At 36.6% G+C, this 21,882-nt stretch overlaps 1 protein-coding gene across 1 annotated transcript in view; it reads right to left on the reverse strand.

Moving 5' to 3' along the window:
* hpcal4 (hippocalcin like 4) overlaps window positions 1–21,882 on the reverse strand; it is a 44,917-nt gene that overhangs the window by 7,521 nt on the left and 15,514 nt on the right. The gene's annotated exons all lie outside the window — the stretch shown is intronic.

Raw genomic sequence — 21,882 nt, forward strand, 5'->3', positions numbered from 1 at the left:
TTATTATTGCATATTATTGAGTTCTGTAATAATAAGTGGTAATTTTTTTTTCTGAAGCAATTAGTGAGTCTGTGGCTGCGTCCGAAACCGCATATTTCCAGTCTATATAGTTTAATAAAATGAGTATGCGAGCCGAGTAGTATGTTCGAATACATATAATTCGAAAATCAGTATGCGAGAAGTACCCGGATGACTTACTTCCGGCGAGATTCTGGAGTGCGCATCCCATGCAGGCTGTGCTATCCCATGATGCCCCATGAGAGAATTCATGAATAGAAGTGAAGCGATGCAACTGACTCTGGTAGATCATGTGACCATGACAATATGGCGGATGTAGTACGTCCAAATTCCATTCATACTTTTCACATTCATACTATATAGAACGTACTTTTCTAACGGCCAAGCAGTACCTTTAAATTCAAAGTAGTAGTAGGCGGTTTCGGACGCAGTCAGTGTTTTATTAAAATGATATGCAGTTAAGTAGTCAAGAAAAATCTAAACCTACAAATAAAATAGAGCCAAAACACTAATAAATCAATACAAATCAATACAATAAATGTGAAATAATGTGATTAAAAAATAGCATTCTGAAAATCTAACACTCATCTTTCAATGTCTGGGATAAACTTTAGAAAATTCCAGGATGTTACAGAAATTTCATAACCCATAGGAACCATGTATTAATGTCTGCTTAAGTTGGTTCCCATTATTTTAAAGGAGTACTTTTATAGGAAGATGTAATAAAAGTTTCATAACGTGCCTATAAAGTTTCAGCTTAAAATACGACGCCACTTTTTGGGGTTGAGGAAGAAAAACCAGTGTTGGGCAAGCTAAACTTGGAAAATATAGTTAGGCAAGCTATCAGTTACTCTACTTTGAATGTAGGAAATTTAGCAAGCTAAGCTAAGAGCTACATGGCAAAAGTAGCTTACTACATGCCAGCAAGCATTTTTTGTTTTTTAAAAGATGTCTTGGCTAAAAAAGGTAAATTTGGGCTGTCAGTGAAAATCTAATAGATGTCTGAGAATATGCCAAAACTAGACTAGTCATCAAATAAACAGAAATGAATGACTACACATATAAAGTCTGTCTTATCTGTCTATGTGACGACTAGTCTAGTTTTGGACTATTCTTAGATGTCTATTAGATTTTCGCTGACAGACCAAGTTTATCCTTGTTTTAGCCAAGCTGTCTACGTTAAGATGTCTATTAGATATCTATTAAACACAAAATAGTTTGCTGGGATCACTTTAGTTTATACTTATTTTTTACATTTATAAATGTAGATTTTTTTTAACCAACTTCATCCCATGTCAATGCTATCTTAGTTATCAATAAAACTGTCAATGAAACAGCAGGCGTCACTTCTCAGTTTAATTGTTTACTGTACTTAACAGCTGTTACTAACCTTACAAACAAACTGCACCAAATATGGCAACAAAAACAAACATCCATCATAATAAAACCAGGTGTTCAAGTTCTATGTGGCACATCTGTGGAACGAAACTCAACTCAGCTTTAGCAAGGAACAATAAAAAACTTAATTCATCTCTAACAAGATCACAGTAACCGATTTATGACATGCACTTTAGAATTAGTTCCTCTCCCTCTGTCATCTTCTCATCAAGTAAATTTTGTGTGTCAACTTAGTGATTGGTTTGTGATGTCACTTTCTAGAGTGAAATGTGGCAGTAACACACCCAAAAGCCGGTTGCCAACTGATGGTAAACACGAACAAATCATCATCAGAATGAACGACTTTAGTTGACCAGTTGCAGGCAACAAAGCAAAACGATGAATGGCAGTGACATCACTTACTGATCCAGGATCAATATAGCTTGTGTAAATGCTGCTGCACTACTTGGTCAAAAAAAAGGGATTTACTATTGAAAATCTATTTGATTCAGAAATATGCTGATACCACCATGCTGCTGAGCTATGCTAAAACCATAACACTATAGCATGGGTCACCAACCCTGTTCCTGGAGAGCTACCTTCCAGCAGAATTCAGTCCCAACCCTGATCGAACACACCTGAACCAATTAATAGTACCTAAAGCAGCACTTGATAATTACAAACAGGTGTGTTTGGTCAGGGTTGCAACAGAAATGTGCAGGAAGGTAGCTCTCCAGGAACAGGGTTGGTGACCCCTGCACTATAGTCTAAAACGAAAAGTTCGAGTGTGTCTCTTTAAATGCAAATGACCTGCTGCTGCTTCCTGCGAGGGTGGAGCTTTTATAGAATGTGGTTCAGTTACTCCTTCAACACAAACAAAACAAATGCTTGTGTTTCAAAGCCTTGTCAGTTTAATCTCCTGACTTCCAGTTTTTGGACACAGTTGGATGTGAGACAGAATGAAGTCAAATATCTGTTTTTACGTGGACATGGAGCCCACCACACACTGTAAAAGTTGATTGATGATACATCTCCACTTTTTTCTACTGCAAAAAAGTGAAGCTAAAATGTTGCAGTTGTCTCCACTGTCGTCCTGCACAGATTATTCAACGCAATCTCACGGCAATTCGTAACTTTTTGATTTAGTGGCAAATTTGTATGAATACGTACAATCTAATTCTGATTTGCTCATCACCCAGTGACGATTGGGGTTGAGGGTGGGGTTGGGTTGGGTGCCACGCCTCCTTTTTAAAATCGTACATTTTCGTATAACTGAACTCATTCAAATTCACAACAATTAGCCACTAAACTGCCAAAACATAAAATATTACGTTTTCTCGTGAGATCAGGTTGGATTATTACAGTAGTGATCATGAAATGGAGCCTACATTCCTAAAGAGCCAATCATAAGCAGACAATCGTGACAACACTAAACATCAAAGGAATGAATGTTTTTTTTAACATGCATATTAACATGCTATAATGATAGCATCATTGTAAATCAATATTTAAAGTGTAATTATTATTATTTCATTTGGCTCTTGTCCCAAGAGAATGGTCAATGCTGTCAGCCATCAGTGGGCAACCTAAATATTTTGGCTTTACATTTCAAGATATGTGAGGCACACCTGGTGAAAACACAATACTAAGGTTAATCCAATATAGCATGTCTTAGGCATTTACAATATTGTGTAAAAAGGCTGTTGTGCACATGTACAAAGTTACCATAACGTAGTGTTAACTTTTGTCATGATGCTGGAATTTTAAAAACGTCTGTTTCCTGCTGACATATGAGGGCTGTTGAGAGCGTTCTTAAACTGATTTGCCATTGTGTTTACGTGCTCAACAGAAATGACTGTGATTGGCTGTGAATGTCATCAGTCACCGAACTCACAACTGTTTACCAAGAGTAACAACTGATACAAAGACACTGGGGCATTTCAAAGTCATGTCGATCAGCTGCTTTGTTTATAAGCTGAAATACGTGTGATCCGCTAATGAATCAGCGCTTTAAAACCCTCCAGTGTATCCCTGTATCTGTGGTTACACTCAGTAAAGAGCGGTGAGTTGGGTAAACTCATGACCTTCACAGCCAATCACAGTAATTTCTGTTAAGCATGTGAACACAATGGCAAATCAGCGCTGCTCAAATGTTAGGGGGAAATTGACATTTTTCAAATTTCAGTATCAATTGGTACCCAATTCCAATATTGTGACAACCCTAGGGGAGAAGGAAAGCTTTCCAAAGGTTTGAAACAACTGAACCAGGATTCACCGAAAGGATTCACTTTCACAATTTCAAAGCATCTGAAACACCACAAGCGTGGGACACCTGTTTGTCAAAACTGTTCAGTGTAATGCAAGTACACATATGTTATCATCTAATATCATGAAATATTAGATGTATTCATAATATTTTACAAATTGTCACAGCTTATATTGTTTATTCCATGGTGGGCTCTGCTAAACAGGCCAATAAGATGCTATTAACAACAGTTATTCCTCATTAACATCTCATTAAAGGGCAACTATTTTACCCCTTTTTCAAAATTTAAGAAACGTCTTTTGGGACTCTAGAACGTCTCTGTAAAGTTTCAGCTCACAACACCCATCAGATTGTTTATTATAGCTTTCAGACTATTTGAGTTTTCTGGTCAGAACACACTGTAGCTGTTTTCAAGAGTCAGAGTGTGCTTCAGTCCCCGGCTGCATCAGATAAACAGCACAGTGACAGACATGAAGGAAGCAGATCTCACATAACATTTGTAAAAGTCACTACAGTAAACTCTCAGAAAATAAAGGCACAGGAGCTGTCACTGGGGCAGTACCTTTTAAAAAGATACATATTTGTACCCAAAGAGTCCACAGTGGTACCTCAAATGTATATATTAGTACCAAATGTACCTAAAAGTACCTTTAAGATACCATTATGGACCCTTCATGTACAAATATGTACATTTTGAAAAGGTACTGCCCCAGTGACAGCTCCTGTACCTTTATTTCTGAGAGTGTAAGAACTTTCCCAATGGTTTTTTTATGTATTTGTTGTGGAGTTAATTCAAGCTGAGCCTAGCCAAACACAACTCATCAGCAATGATTTAAATCCATGCTATTGTGAAAAGCATATTCTCAGAATAGTTCAGAAGAACCGCATTTATGAACTTTTGAGTGGAGTTTGTGCTTTGTAGATATTTTTCAAGCTCCTACAGCAAGATTGCTCACTAAAGGAAGTTGAAAATGTAAAAAACGCAGAACATAGACTGACTTGTACTAATCTCATATGATGTTTTTCTTTTCTCTGTCTTCGGTTAGCAGATGTTACCCACATTTCTTCTGGGATTTTACACTTTGTCATGACATTATGGCTTATAACATGTCTGCCCGTGGCAGAATCCGAGATATATTATACCAAATCCAAATAGCCCTTGGCCTTGAAAATGGATATATTTGGGTGCCAAATGACAAATGAGGGACTGTGTTAATGAGTCATTATCTCCGCTCCCAGATTATTAAAGTTCATTAATATTGAGCAGGTCTAAATAGTTGACGAGGGGCACATGACGATGGAATACAGCAGCAGTAGCAGAGGAACTCATCTGAAAGAGCCGCTCGCCCACGGCACTATTTTCTCCCCCCGATGGAAGGTCATTTTAGTGGGATCATGATGACTAATCAGAGGTGAGCATTCATCTCCTCTCTCTCTCCTTCTCGCTTTCTCTTTCTCTATTTCACTCCCTCTCTGTCGCTGACCTTTTTTGGAATTCTGTGTTCTGGCGGCCCTGCTAATCCTGGCATCTTTCTGACTAGTTAACTTTAGACAGGGGAGTTTAATTAAAGATCTAAGTGGTTAATGAACTGTATGGCTGACAACATTCGCCTCAAGGCTCTGAAAAGCTGCTTCTTTGAGGTTTGTGAGACAATCCACTATTGTTTTCGATCAGAAAGGCTCCATCAAACTCTGCAAGCACTCCTGCCCACAGGCCAACCTTTGTTAACTGGTTTGTAATGAGTGACTGCTCAAAGTGGCGCCATGCTAGAGGAAACAAAAATCTGTCAATCATTACTCCAGAGCCCTCCATGAAACTGAAAAGGAAATGAAGAGTGACTCAAATTGGAAAGCGACGTCTCTTTATAAAAGTTAATCTACACCCATATTGCTTTGGAATCTGTGGGAGAATGTGTGGTACTGATTACCTGGGAGTTTTAACAGCAATAACTTGAACATGCTGTGTGTGGTTTTACTACAATTGTTCAAAGATCCATAAATATATACTTTTATTTTTTACTTTCAGATAGACACAAAAGGCACTATACACTACCCAACAAAAGTATTGTCATTCCCAGTGAGAGCAACAAATAATAACTTGACTCAATCATTTGGAAAAGTGGCAGAAAGTAGAGTTTCCTATCAACCATCTGTTGAACTGCATCTCAATCATCACAAATACTGCAGAAGACCTATTAGAACCCAGATATCTCACAGATATCAGTCAAGTTTGGTGAAGGAAAAATCATGGTTTAGGGTTACATTCAGTATGGGGTCATGTGAGAGATCTGCAGAGTGGATGGCAACATCAACAGTGCAAAATCTTCAGCAGGATAGCGCTCCTTCTCATACCTCTGCCTTCACATCAAAGTTCCTGAAAGCAAAAAAGGCAAGGTACTCCAGGATTGGCCAGCCCAGTCACCAGAATGAACATTATTGAGCTTGTCTGGGGTAACCCCTTACAAAAAACTGCAGTGAACTGAATTAAAACTGCAGTACAACAGCAGTTTATAAAAGTATAACTGCAGTAAAGTATAATTGCAAAATTGCATGCAATGAAGTAACAACACAGTTCAAATACAGTACAATAAAGTTCAACAGCAGTATAAGTTGCAGTAAAACTGCAGTAAAAACAAGTAAACTCTGTCTTTACTGCACATGTGCTACTGTAGTCTAATATGCCAATGGTGTGGTAAGAACTGCACTGCACTTGTGTGACAAGGGGTTTGTTCTTCAACATCTTCCAGGAATATTTTGTACTTTTTTCAGGGATGTTTTTTGGATTCAAGTAAATTTCTAATCAGAATTTTAAGAGTTTATTTGCAAAAATGAATAATAAAAAATAACTGCAGTGAACTAAACAGTACAACAGCAACTAAAATGCAATAAAGTTCAACAGCAGTAAAATTTGCAGCACAACTGAAGTAACATTAAATAAACTGAGAGGGCCCTTACAAAAATTACTGCAGTTAAAAAAAAATAAATAAAACTATGTTATTTAAGTATATTGCAGACAGTATGACTGCGATCCAACTGAAGTACTACAATACAACCAACTGCAGTACATCTACTACAATACAACTGAAGTACTACTACAGCACAAATGCAGTACAACTACTGCAATTCAACTGAGTTACTACTACAGTACAACTACTGCAATATAACTACTATAATGCAGTATTGCTACTGTAATACAACTGAAGTACTACTACAGTACAACTCCCATACTGCTATTGCAATACAACTGAAGTACTTCTACATTACAACTACAGTACAACTATTGCTTTTCCTGCATAGTGGACAATGGTTTCCAAATGAGGTTTCAGCACTTCAGTTGAATTGCTGAATTACTACCACAATATATTGTATTGCACTTTTCAGAAGTAACTACAGAAATGCATCTACAATACTGCAATACATAACAGAACCAAAGTGCACTTTTTATACTGATGTATGCAATCAATTGTTTAACATGTATTGCAGTAGCAGTACTGCATTATAGTAGTAGTATTACTTCAATAACATTGCAGTAGCAGTACTGCATTACAGTAGTAGTATTACTTCAGTACCATTGCAGTAGTTGTACTGCATTAAAGTAGTTTTAATATTTCAGTACTATTGCAGTGGTACTGTAGTAGTACTTCCGTTGTATTGTAGTAGATGTGCTGTAGTTGGTTGTATTGTAGTACTTCAGTTGTATTACAGTAATACTGCAATATACTTGAATACGTTTTTTTCGTGTCCAAAAAAAACCCCTGCACTTTCCAGAAGTTAACTACAACGGCAGTATTCCTTTAAAAATTGCAGTAGTCTTTTTAAAAAATGCAGTGATTTTTTGTAAGGGAAGAGAAAGGAGGAGGCATTGAAGATGAATCCAAATGATCTTGATGAACTTTGGGAGTTCTGCAAGAACGCTTTCTTTGCCATTCCAGCTGACTTTATTAATAAGTGATTTGAGTCATTGCAGAGATGTATGGATGCAGTCGTCCAAGTTCATAGGAGTCATACATAATATTCATTATTTTTCCACTGCACCATGCATGACTTTATATTTTATACTGTACATTATTTCTGTTAAGTGGCAAGACTTTTGTCTAAGCAAAGTCAGACCTTGCTGTCCTAATTAAATAAATAAAAATCAAGGCATGATCATATTTTATTTTGGTAAAATAAGAGTAATCTAGAGGACTTTGCCTTTCATATAAGGCAAATATTAAAATATTATTTTTAATAAAAATATAATTCTTAAAATAATTTCTGGCACTTTAAAACTGGAATAGCCATGAAAAAAAAATCTGTATTAGTGTATAATCCAAGTCTAATAAAGAGACAGTGATAGTTTCATAAACATTTTTAATATAGTTTTTGTTGTATTGCTTTTACAAGTAAACATTTACCCCAAAGAACATGAACAGAAGTATTTAAAAAGCCTTTAAAAGTGAGTATTTAAAAAAAAATATATTTTTATTTTGATGTGAACTAACCCTTTAACAAAAGGCCCAGATTGTGATTAACTAGCAAAATGTACAATTGGAAAAATTTGGAAAAAACACCCTGTTTAAATCAGTTATTCTTCACTTACTGTTTTGTGCAAATCTTATCTTAGTTCGAACTATCCTGATATGGATTTTTACAATCATAAATTGATTTAAAATCTACTTCCAATGGCTGCATAAACATTTATTGGCAGCAAGCAATTCTATGTTTAGCTTTGCAGACTTTAATAAATGATTGCAGAACGAGTCAAATAGATGCAGCAGATTAAAAGCAAAGCCCAATAAATCTAATTAAAATATTTGCTAACTTATTTTGCATCAAAGTACTTCAAACCTCTTTTCCCAATTAACGCAGTGTGTTGCTTCCAGTTAAAAAGCATTTTTATTGACAGATAGATGTAGTGTTGAACCACACTCTGGCTTTTAAAGGGACCGGGTGGATTTTAAAGGAAGCAGATCCCAGCTGTGTGCGTTTGGTGTCCAAGGTATTGGCTGGACACAGCAGCTCCATTTAAAACCTCAGATTTACTGCAAAGCTCAATTTAATGCCTGTCAGGAGAGCAAATGTTGCAGAAAACTTACCAAGGCACCACAGCTGATAAGAAAAATGGGCAGGCAGTTTTAAGATTAATGTAAAAAATACAAAGCACCATTAAAGCTTTAATCTACCCATTGGCTTGTGTTGTGAAAAATGGTTTAACTTGTTCTTTGCATTACAATGGAAACTTCTTTTCCCATTTGTTTGCAGCAGAGTATAATCTCTCCTGAGTTTCCGTGTGATGAGTCAGTTCTTGCTTCATTTGTCACCAGAGAGGACGTTTCTGCTTATCAATGAACGCTTGCTTTTTTTTTTTTGCGACTCCTATAGGATTATGACGGCTGCTTGCGGATTAGTCTTACTAGGGAAGAAATGTGGGAGACATTGTAAAGGTACTGCCGCCCGTCACTATGCCGTTTCTCTTTCCTTGAGCAGAAGTGATGCTTATCTGTGAGGATTTGCAGATTAATGTTTCATGTTTTAAAGTTTGAACTACACACAGCTGTCAGTTGCTGGCTTGTCAAATGAAAGAAAAGGGGAAAAAAAACTACTGAAGGGCAACCAGACTGCACTACGTGGTTAGCTTTAGGCTCCCGAACAAGTAGATGATTGCTTTGATAGCTTTTCAACATCCACTATATTACAGCAAACATTAAACTCCTTTCAGGAAAATCCAAACAGTTCACTGAAGTACACTCACATTACGTTCATATACTGAAAGTGTGTGTGCATGCTGTGAGTAGACAGACACACATCAGGAGTTTAGATTCTTTTATGTGAACACATGAAAGTGTGTGTTTTTATAAGTGTCCTTTACTAGCTCACATGAATGAATATTAAATGATAAAACAAATATAAATAATAGTAATGGCCTCAGTTAAAAGTCTACTTAAGTACTCTACTAAAAAAAGATTTTAGTTTCATGAGGAATATAACGTCGCACTATATTTCAGCTGTTCTTAAACTTTACATTCTCATTTTATTGCAGTAATGTGGTGCAGTTATGAGTGCATTAAAATATATTGAACGGGAATTGATTTTGTAGTGAACAGAGCATCTGAGTCATGGAGCCTTAATAATCCAAATGTTTCCCAATGGTAATTTAAAATCTGACATTATATGCTATCATTACCATTGATTTAATTACAATAACCATAACAGGTGTTAAATCACTTTTAACTGCTCGCGATTTTAAAAAGAGCGTTTACTTCTGAGCTATTTGACTAGTTAACAATATTTCAAAGAACCAACTCAGTAGGCACAGACAGGGCCGGCGCGTCCATAGAGGCGACCTAGGTGGCCGCCCTAGGGTGGCAGCATAGAGAGGGCGGCGTCCGCAACGCCCCCCTTACCCCCCGCGTCCTCAGTTATGTCCGCGACACCTCCCTCACCATCCGCGTCCTCAGATATATTCGCGCATAGGCGACAGAATAGAGAGGGCAGCGTCAGCGACACCTCCATCAGCACCTGCAGGTCCTCAGTTATATCCGCGCATAGGCCGACAGATTAGAGGTCTGCGACACCCACGCATCCTCAGTTATTTCCGCACATAGGACGGCAGAATAGAGAGAGCAGCGTCGGCAACATCTCCCTCGCTCCCTCAGCACCCGCGCGTCCTCAGTTATATCCGCGCATAGGGCGACAGATTAGAGGTCTGCGACACCCACGCGTCCTCAGTTATTTCCGCACATAGGACGGCAGAATAGAGAGAGCAGCGTCGGCAACATCTCCCTCCCTCCCTCAGCACCCGCGCGTCCTCAGTTATATCCGCGCATAGGGTGGCAGAATAGAGGTCCGCGACACCTCACTTCATTTTCATAACCGGTTACTTTCGTTTTCACATATTGGGGTTGAGGGCGGCATGATCGTGCTCTGCCTAGAGCGGCAGTTCAGCTTGCTCTGGCCCTGGGCACAGATCACGTTGATCTTTAGTTCTATTTTGGTTGTGATGTCAGGTGACCAAAATTTGACATCAATCTATCTAAAACCAACGTCAGCTGATAAACAAGTCATATGGTGTTGATATTTTGTTGGTTTTAGGCTGTGACTTAACTAAAAATGAACTAAAATCCATGATTTTAACGTCATGATATGACACTCATATACCTTGTCAAAGTCTAACATCAGTAGACGTTTATATTTGGTTGGTTTGTGTAATTACCTAACTAAAATTCAACGTCACTTTAATGTCATGATGTGACATCTGTACATTACCGGCAATTTTCTGGAAAGGTCTGTCTGTGTGATCAGGCCCTTTTTGAAAATACCAGTAAATTCGTTCTGCCAATTTTCCGGAAAAAGAAGTCGTAGCATTACCGGTAATTTGCTGGAATACTGCTCTGTGTGAATGCAGAAGGAAGATTGCCAGAAAGAGTGTGTTCACGCTTAGAACGCGCTGAAGTAAGATGTCTACTCCAGCCAATCAGAACACTCAGACGCATTCACATCTGCTTTGTTTATGAAAATAAAAGCCTTTGAATATTTTTCCAGACACATTCAGCTGCTAGATGTTAGTCAGAGAAGATTTCTGTTCCTCCTTAATGCCAACTGTGTAAAAATTATCGATAAAATGTTTATTATACCTCGGCTTCCGTTGCTTGACGCGTGTGCACATGAAGCAGCCGGGGAGCACCAGCACACACACATATTATGGACATCTCAACAAACGAAAGTGTTCCTCTATGTGATTTTATTGAAGTTGTTTACAATACACATATTCCTCCACAGAATTTGTAATGTAGTGTTTCTGTCTTTGGATGTTTGTGGGACAAAGCTGCTGCATGAAGGTTAAAGCTTTAAATAAAAGTGAAATCTTCAACAAAACCGACCCCTTCTATGTTTACAAATACAAGCGCAGCCATTTAGAGCTCATTTCTGGTTGATGATATCAGAATTTACCGGCATTGGAATGGACGTGTGAATGCTCTTTTCCGGTACAATTCCGGAACGTCCTAGCCTGTATGAACAGTGCTTTTTTTGAATTTACCAGTAAATCGTTTCAGTAATTTTCCAGTTATTTACCAGTATTGCTGTGTGAAAGTGGCTAATATCAAAAGCTAACATCATTAGCCGTTGGTTGCTTTTATGTTGTGTCGTGTACTCACTAAAATTAATGAAATGTACGTTGGGTTCTGACATCAACCTGATTTTCATATACAACCAAAATTCAAAGGTAGCCTGAAGCTGGAGTCTAACTGCAATTTTACTGTGTCATGTCCGGTGACTACTGGGTAAGAACATGAACAGAAGTCTTTAAAAAGCCTTTAAAAGTGAGTATTTTTATTTTGATGTAAACTGACCTTTTAACAAACAGTCTTTAAAGGGCCATAATACCCCCTGTCTCAAGGCTGGTTTATACTTCTGCGTTGAGGGATCGGTTTGTCCCACTGCGCAAGCCTTGCATGTAGCTGTGCATTTAAGCCTGATTTATACTTCTGCGTCAAGCGCACGTGTATGCTCAAGCGCAGCCTGGTAACGTGCAAGGCATGTGGCATGGGTCTCAGCAATCATTCGCCGCAGAAGTATAAACGAGGCTTTATACTTCTGCAGGCTGTTTGTGTTGCTCTGCAATAAAACTTTTTAGACTATAGCTGGCAGTAGGTTTTATGTTCCTTCGTGTTGAGTTTCTTCACAGGTATTTTTGTTTTTTCTAAACGCTACAAGTAGCTCAAAGTTGCTCATTTCAAGGCAGGAACCGGTAGACGTGCAACAACTTTAATCATAAGGTAAACAAAAAACAAAAGTTTCCATCTAGAGCTTCTTGATGGGAATCAATACTTATAAACTCACTTTATTGGACTCATGGCTCTCAGCACTGCCCATGCTCATCACCAGTACTAAGCTGAGCAATCACAGCTTATGCTACGCGTCGTTGCAACGTGTAGTTACAAGATGAAGGGCAGTTGAGGAGGGGGATCGGTAAAATGACGTGCCCTGGGTGGGAGTATCGAGTGGAAAAAAAAGGGAGGGGTTTGCATAAAAAGGTTTCATCATGTGCACTATAGCTGATTAACCCAGACACAGGGTAAATAGACAGTAATTCATTGAGCAGCCTTTACAGTGGAACCGAGAGCTGTGTGGAAGTGGAGGATTTTCAGTCCATATATTGTAGTGATATTACTGTAAACTTAGTAACTAAATCCTTTTGACTTAGGTATGTCTTTAAATAACTTAAAGAGTACTGCTGACAATACAAACTAACTTTGCCATCTGGAGAAACATAAATAACAAACATTGATCACACACCAAACTCGTAGAGACAGGACAATCAACAATCAACTGGAACTGCGTAGTTTTTTAAAAGGAGACGAGTGGCAAAACTGGATTTCACCTGACAACCCATGTCTACAAGCAATTCTTCTACTACTTGTTTGAATTACAGTTGGCAACACAACTCTCTGAACATTGTAAAAGTAAAAAGAGTCTTCGAAGTTATATCATGCATATCAATAAAGTTGCATTTCGTTCACAATAGAGTGTGCTGATTGGTTCGAACCAGGTCTTTCTCATGAATTAATGAACAGATGTGCTGAAAACTTAATGTTGTCACTTTGTACCGGCCGGTACAGACTGCCATTCTTTACACAGGAATTTACACAATGATCTCATCGCTGTGACGTAGCTTCAAAATTTCTTTTTAAACCAGAAGAATGAATTTGCTGTAAACAGCACACAACTTTTTTTCACTTTCAAAAATGTCACTTTTTAGTGAAATATATGGTCACCTTAGAATTATAAGGTTCTAACTGACTTATTCACATATTTTTTTATTAAATGACAACTCATTTACATTAAATTATATTTTTGTAGAAGTTGTTTACATTTTAAGACATTTTATTTAAAAAAACAAAAAAAGGCTTTATCTACAGAGTCTAGCTTGAATCTATAAAGTTATTTCTGTAAGCCAATCAGCATTGAAAAGATGTGTGTAAATGTGATGATTTGGAAGTGTTTTTTTTTTACATTGAGATTAATTGTTACAGTTTACATTGTTGAAAAAGAAACTTTTTATTAATAAAATGTAATACATAAAATATTTTTATTTGTGTGTATAGTCAGTGAAATATTTTTCAGTGTTATTAAACTCATTTGCTCATTGTTTGTTTTCTTTTAGAGTCTTTAAATTTGATATTAAGCCTTGAAGGGCGAATACCTATTTAATTTATGGGGCATACAATTCAACAAATATAATTCAATAGTTCATATAATGCATAAAATTCAATAGAGAAGACCAAATTAATTACATACAATTAACAGCTGCACTGCATAAAATATTTAGCACAGCCTTATACCCTTAATTCACAAAAAAATAAATAAAAAATAAATAAATAAATAAATATATATATATATATATATATATATATATATATATATATATATATATATATATATATATATATATATATATATATATATATATATATATATATTCATCCTAACACATTAAATAAATGTTATAGAAAAGAAAAATGCTTTCTCAAGCCTCAACATTTTTTTACAACACCATTTTTTATTGTATTTATTGAAAAGTAATGCTTTAAATAATGATCTGCCAGATAGAACCTTATAATTGCAAGCAGAAAATGACTCAAATTAGAAGGTTCTATCTGCATTTTCTCTATGTGTTTTACCCCAATTTGCAAATGTAAGATTTTTATAATTTTTTTGATAATTTATATTTAGAGTACATTTAGGGTCTCTGTCATGTTAATGTATGAAAGAAAATGGTTACACACATACTGTTTGCTATATGGAATGCAAAAACTTTGAAGCTCAATATCTCAAAATCATTCAGAATGCAGAGAGAACCTTAAAATTCCAAGGTGAAGATATGTGTCCTCAAAAAAAGCGTTTTAGTGTTTCGTGACCCTTTAAAAAAAATCTCTTAAAATCAGAATATTGTGGTTATTTTAAATTTTGTTATCTAGTCTAATAGCTCAGAAGTAAATGCTCTTTCCAAAAAATGCAACATTTAAAAGTGATTTAGTTGTTGTATACTAGTTAACAATATTTCCCCATTCTTGCAGCCAGTAAGTATTATTTCATTGTTACTTTACAATACAAGAGGTCACACACATTAATTCTTGATCTCCGTCTTGATCTTTCAGTGGTTTTTCTCAGAGTCACGTCTATCGCTGTTACGTTCCTGTCAGCAAGAAAACGAAGCAAATGTCTTTTGTGGCCTCGTCTCATGGCTTCTCCTGTCACTGTCTCTCTTTCATCACTGCTCCATTGTCACTCAGATTGATCGATGGCCAGTGATTGCCTGTGTGGTCACTGCTGATGCTTTTGATATTCCAGCCACATCAGTCCATGACTGTTCCTTTTAAGAGCACCCAAATGAGACCACTGAAAGCTGAGATGTGCCAGCCTGATCTAAATCAAGGAAACGTAACTTGTTTACGTTTTTTCAGTATAGCGGTTAATTCATACATTAACAGTCATACAAGTTCAGCCATACAATAATGTATGATTTTAAAAAGGAGGCGTGGCACCCAACCCTACCCCTAAACCCATCCGACATTGGGCGATAAGTAAGTCGTACTAAATTGTACGAATAGTATTGTAGGAATAGTCACTAAATCAAAAAGTTATGAATTGGCGTGAGATTGTGTTGGATGTGCTGGATTAATGCTGCCATGGTGAATAAGCATAGATGCATGCACATGCACACTCATACAAAGACATACAGGTCTGGTTCTTAAATGGATCCCAGGTGGAAAATAAGATTTTTTTTTTACTTCTTCCAAGGTTTGGACATTGTACTGCCAACTGTCAGAGATTGAATAAGAAAAGAAGAGATGACTCAATCTGAGACTCTTACAGACCTGATTCACCCCGGTGACCCTAAGCAAACTCTTATTAAGACTGACACAGAAATGGCAGACAGAACCGAGAGATGAAAATGTAGTTTAGAGATTAAGACACATAGAACCTGTTACAATGGAAGTCACAAGCCAACCAGCTTCTACAACAAGTTAAATATTACATAGAAAAATATGATAATTAATGTTTTTATGTTGCTTTAACATATTTTAATAAGCTGATTGGGTTTCTAATAAGAAACCCTGAGGTACCTTAATATTTGTAGTCAGTTTGACTAGGTTGAGATAATTTAAAAAATTAGCTAGACTACACCCTGTAATAACCCTATAAACTAAATGACTAAAAGGTTTTGCCTCTAGGTCTGTTATCCTGGTTCTTATCCGTAACACCAGTAAGAACTCTGACATAAGCTGGAAGATAGAATAGGCCATGATTGAAGTTTTTTTTTTGGTTCTTATAGTAGCTTTCACAATAAAAGTGATGAAACATGGAACATTGAAAGTAATTGAAAGTATGCAAACTAAAGCTAAAACAAATCAAAACCAGCTAAATATAGCTGTGCCTGTCTTTGTTTGTATAAATGGCGAAATTTGTAAGTAGAAAAACTGATCTCTTCACTAGCGAGAAGACAGTTAAACAGCCTCCATCATTCGGCCTCTTTATTATAATTTACTTTTACTCTTTACTTCTTTACTTTTGTGGATAAGGAAACTGTATTGTATGCAATCCAGATATCCTTTAGCCTATACATTTAATTTCGTTTGTTAACTGCAAAGATTTGTTTCAAAACTATTTTTAAATTCAGTTCTAATTTCCAGCAAACTAATAAATGAACAAAAATAACGAAGTGTGGTCAAAAAACTGAGTTATATCCAAACACATCTCCTATTCTTATGCCCCATATGGTGATGCATAAGTCTCTAAAACCAGACAGATGGACAAATCTAAACTTGTTTTTATTAAACCAAATATAATTATGCATATAATGAATAATACTCATTATTAAATGAATAATAAGAATAATAACATTCTACAAATGCAAAATATCATGAATAAACTGAAAAAAGCCCCCAACATGAAGACATGGAGGAAGTGGTTTTTATATTTATGTAGAAAATAATAATTTTTGTAACATTTTATTCTTTAATTTTTTTCATATGCAAAGATATTTGTGTATTGCTGTACATCCTGTGTGTATTAAGCAATGTGTAATTGTTTAAACCTGCATAGGCGCAAAAGTAACTACGCTGGACTTTAGACCTGCTTTCAGTTGGTCAGTGGCGCAGTTTATTTCAGTTATTCAAAATAGCAACATGCCAACAATGCGCCTTAACACACCCCCTTTTAAGTCCGAAAAACCCTTGAATTCAAAAAGTGGTGCAAATGGATTTGCTATTTAAACAACGTGGCGTAAAACGTGAAAATTAGGGTTGCGCTGGTCTGGAAAAAAGCAACTAAACAAACACATTTTGCGCCTTATTGCGCCAGGTGTATGATAAGGCCCATAGAGGATATATACATTATGATTTTTTCGCTTTTTCTATATATACTGTGATAAGAGCATAATTTTACAAGATGACTCATTCACAATTTAACATCAATTGAATGATTTTTAGGGAAGTGCATCTGCATAAAAATACAAAATCACACAAAAATATACAAAATAATATTAATTAAAGCACAGAAGAAATCAATAGAACAAATATAACAATGAATTAAATGGTTTTTGGAGTCTAACAGCATTGAGCTGCAGAAATTGAGTAATCGAACGCAAAATAACATTGTATAGTCTTCATTGTCTAAATAAAGACAATTAATCTGTATTAAAGAGGCAAAGTTTATACTGTTTTGTGTCCAAATGGTTTAAATTTGCTTCAAATAGTAGCCAGAAGCCTTAAAAACACACTTAAATAAAAATCTTTTACACTATTAGATTACAGATTATAGCATGACATCACAAGTAACTGTTACTGGTTAATAATAATCCCATTTTGACATTGCAGGTCCTGCGATGTGACTGTTACAAATTCTGAAACAATATATAGTAGGGCTGCACGATTTTGAAAAAAAATCTATGTAAACTTCTCTTATTTTCACTTTAAAATGTAAATATTTGGACTAGAAACAAGAAAATATTTTAAGAAATAAGAAAATATTTTATAAGAACATATTCTCTAAACATTAGAATTGTTTGTGCCCAAATGTTTTAAACTCTCTTGAAATGCAGTCACAAGCCTTAAAACACATGCAAATGATAAACTTTTACTGTATTTTGGTTAAACAGAGCAGTGACTCAACAAACCACATTCTATGGTGTTCTATGTGTTTTTATGTGTTCTATGGCTTCTGGTCATCCAAGATTCAGACTCATCATTGCATATCCTGCGATATGACTATTGCAAATTCGACCATTGTGATATCAATGTTGAAACAATATATTGTGCAGCTTTAGTACATAAAGCTGTCCCTTTCTGTTGATTCAATGCTTGTCCTCAGTGCCGCAGACAAAGGTAACAAGTAAATGCCATAGCTTTCTGAATGTGTCTTGTAACAATGTGAAATATTGTGCCAGTGTTTTGCATTGCATGCCGTTCACCTTAGAATTTATGAACGAGAAGTAAGACGATATTAGCAGTTTTCTACATCTGAGTGTGAATGAGAAACATTTGAAAAATGCTAGTGAACAGAGACCGTTTTGTTAAATATACAAACGTAGCTGTATTAATGTACTGTACACGTAAGTTATTTGTTCTTGTTTGCAGCAGATTCACCTTGACACCATTAACCTTATTTTCTAATAAAAACCACTGTGTCATCTCTTTCAATTTCTTGCCTGAACATGAGCTGAGGGTTTCCAGTCATTCTACCATTGTCTTCTATTGCCTTTAACATCTCCCCATGACAGCTCAATGTAACAGGGCCATGAACCTCACAAAGACAGACACTGAGTTTTATCTGCATCGTCAGACATAATAGATCAAATGCAATGATGTCGCTGTCATTTAAACAAATGGAGCTTCAAACACACAGTCGAGAGGAGCGCGTTCATCGAACCTGTCAATCAAGGATAAATGTTAGCTTTTCTTGCTTGTGTCATAATTCTTGGGGTGGTGTTCTGCCATTTTTGTTGCAATTATAATTGAGTAGCATCATGTTTAGGTGAAACTGAACACACACACATGAAACAGTGCACAAACACACATCCGATTGAGCGTCACTGACCTGAATAGAGAGGGTGCTTTAAGTACCCTGTAAGGACGCTAGCCTTTTCACAACAATGTTCCGGCCCTTTTATGCTGGACAAAAGTGCCATGTTACAAGTGTGCTTTATCAAAACCCTGGGATGATACCACTGGCGAATAATTGGTTGTCCTGGTAACAGACCAGGAAGCTTTCATAACCCTCGTGTCACGAAATTCGGCAAATAACAACTGGATGGATCCTCTCTCTGGCTTTGTTTTTCTCTTTCTCTTTTGCTTAGACAAAAGTCTTGTCACTTAACAGAAATAATGCACAGAGTAGAATATAAAGTCATGGTGCAGTGGAAAAATGATTTATATTGTGCATGACTCTCATGAAGGGGCGACACAGTGGCGCAGCGGGTAGCATGTTCGCCTCACAGCAAGAAGGTCGCTGGTTCGAGCCTCGGCTCAGTTGGCGTTTCTGTGTGGAGTTTGCTTGTTCTCCCTGCGTTCGCGTGGGTTTTCCTCCGGGTGCTCCGCTTTCCCCCACAGTCCAAAGACATGCGGTACAGGTGAATTGGGTAGGCTAAAATGTCTGTAGTGTATGAGTGTGTGTGTGAATGTTTCCCAGAGATAGGTTGCGGCTGGAAGGGCATCCGCTGCGTAAAAACTTGCTGGATAAGTTGGCGGTTCATTCCGCTGTGGCAACCCCGGATTAATAAAGGGACTAAGCCGACAAGAAAATGAAATGAAAAATGAAATGACTCTCATGAGCTTGGAGGACTGCATCCATACATCTCTGCAATGACTCAAATCACTTATTATTAGTCATCTGGAACAGCAAAGAAAGCGTTCTAGCAGGACTTTCATAGTTTATCAAGATTCTTTGGATTAATCTTCAATGCCTCCTCCATCATTTTACCTTATACATGCTCAATAATGTTTATGTCTGGTGGCTGGGTTGGCCAATCCTGGAGCACCTTGACCTTCTTTGCTTTCAGGAACTTTGATGTTGAACCTGAAGTATGAGAAGGAGCGCTATCCTGCTGAAGAATTTGCCCTCTCCTGTGGTTTGTAATGTAATGGGCAGCACAAACGTCTTGATATCTCAGGCTGTTGTTGTTGCCATCCACTCTGCATATCTCGCATGCCCCCATACTAAAAGTAACCCCAAACCATGATTTTTCCTTCACCAAAGTTGACTGATTTCGAATTTTGAGTCCATGCGGGTTCCAATAGGTCTTCTGCAGTATTTGTGATACAGTTCAACAGATGATTGATTGAAAAAGTAAAGTTATAGTTTATTGCTCTTACAAGGGATTGACGACAAGACTTTTGTCAGGTAGTGTATACAGTAGTGCTTGCTATTAATGATAAATCTGTGGGCTTCGTTATCTTTTTGCCATCAGAATCTTTAATCAAATAACGTAACTTACTTTCCCTCTTAAAAAAGGCTTTTCTTCACTTCTGGTCACATGGAAAGCCCTTCGGGAAGGGCTATCAGGCCGTATCTTATTTCTGCCCTGCCTTCATCCATTCTTCGGTCTTCCTCCATTTTGTTAGCAACACTCATCTTCCAACAATCCAATCGGTCCCGAAAGGATGAAATTTTTCCTCATTTCAGGATCGTTTCAAGTGGATGTACGTCACATTAGAGAAACCTTAACTTCTGTTTCATGCTGTCTGTAAACGTTGATATTTGTGATTTGTTTTCCAACAAGATTTGAGTGCAAGTTTTATATAATCGATTGAAGTTTTTTTATTGAAGTTATTTTTTATTATTTACTTTCATTTTACTTATGAAGTTTTTCCATTCCACTGTGATCCTTTCCAATTATTTTCCTATGTAAATGCATTATATTATCTATATGAACTAGTTTAATGATGTAGGTGCATGGTTTAAAGCACACAGTGCAGGAAAGATGACTTAGGGTGTGTCCAAAACCGCTTTTGCTATTTTAAAAATGTGAAAAAGGGTCAGAATGCCTGGTGCAAGGTGTAAAAGGATTGTCCTTATTCTGTTAAGAAGTAATTGCACTAACCAGTCTCATCTCCCTTTCCCTTCAATGGCACGGCTTTTTTCAGTTGACTCAAAATAGCAACATGCTAACAATGTCACTTTTTCAACATGCCACCTCCTTTTCAGACCAGCACGCCCATGGGTGCACAGATGCATTTGCTATTTAAACAATGTGACACAAGGTTAAAAAAAACTTTTGTCATGCCTGCTGCCACGTTGCGCACATTTGGTTTATTATAATTTCTCAACTTGACATTGCAGATCCTGCGAAGACTATTTCAGATTTGCACACTGTGATATCAATGCTCAAATGATATATTCTGGTATATAGCAGAGGTTCCCAAACTTTTCAGCCCGCGACCCCCAAAATAAAAATGACAGTGACTTCCACATTCCTTGGAGGTGGTTAAAAATATAGAAATGTTGCACACACATCAATAGGCCTACATAAACACAAGCATATTGACAACACAAAAAAGTGCAACAGTTTAACAAGCATAGGCTAAAATGTATATAGTCATTTTATGAATTTGTTTCATTTAATATTAACCGTACCTAATGAGACCGGTGGACACAATGTTTTCAACAAAAGTCTATTCTTGGTTTAAATTTAAAGACCGCCACTTAGAGATCATCAGTTGTTCAGTTGTGGCCTTTATTTATTTTTAATGTATTTGATTGCCATAAAGGTGTCAGAAAGTTTAACCTGGTGCTATAAAATCAATCTGCTTCAGCTGACACTACTGCTGTGCTATTCATCAAACGTATCTATGAAAAAAGATAGAGAGATAGACATACAGATATAATTGAGAAGTTTTCTTTGTAATATGTGTGTGTCTATGTGTTGTGCTCCGCAGACTGACATTGATAACTAAATTTAGATTCATCTTGTCACTAAATGTAAAATTATATAACATATAAAAAAAATTAATTGTATCCAAAATAAGTTTGTTTTGACATAATTTAAATGTGTACTGTGTAAATTTAAATTATATACATATAAATACACACATGCGCGCATATATTTGAGAAAATGTTTATGTATTTATAAAATGTTAATGTATATGACACAAGTGATACATTTAAATGTCTATTTAAGAATTTTTTTTCCCAGTGTAAAAATCAACATAGAGTGATCAGATTTATAACCTTTTTGGCAC

Source organism: Danio rerio, chromosome 19, assembly GCF_049306965.1.
Source record: "Danio rerio strain Tuebingen ecotype United States chromosome 19, GRCz12tu, whole genome shotgun sequence".
NCBI classification, from domain to species: domain Eukaryota; kingdom Metazoa; phylum Chordata; class Actinopteri; order Cypriniformes; family Danionidae; genus Danio; species Danio rerio.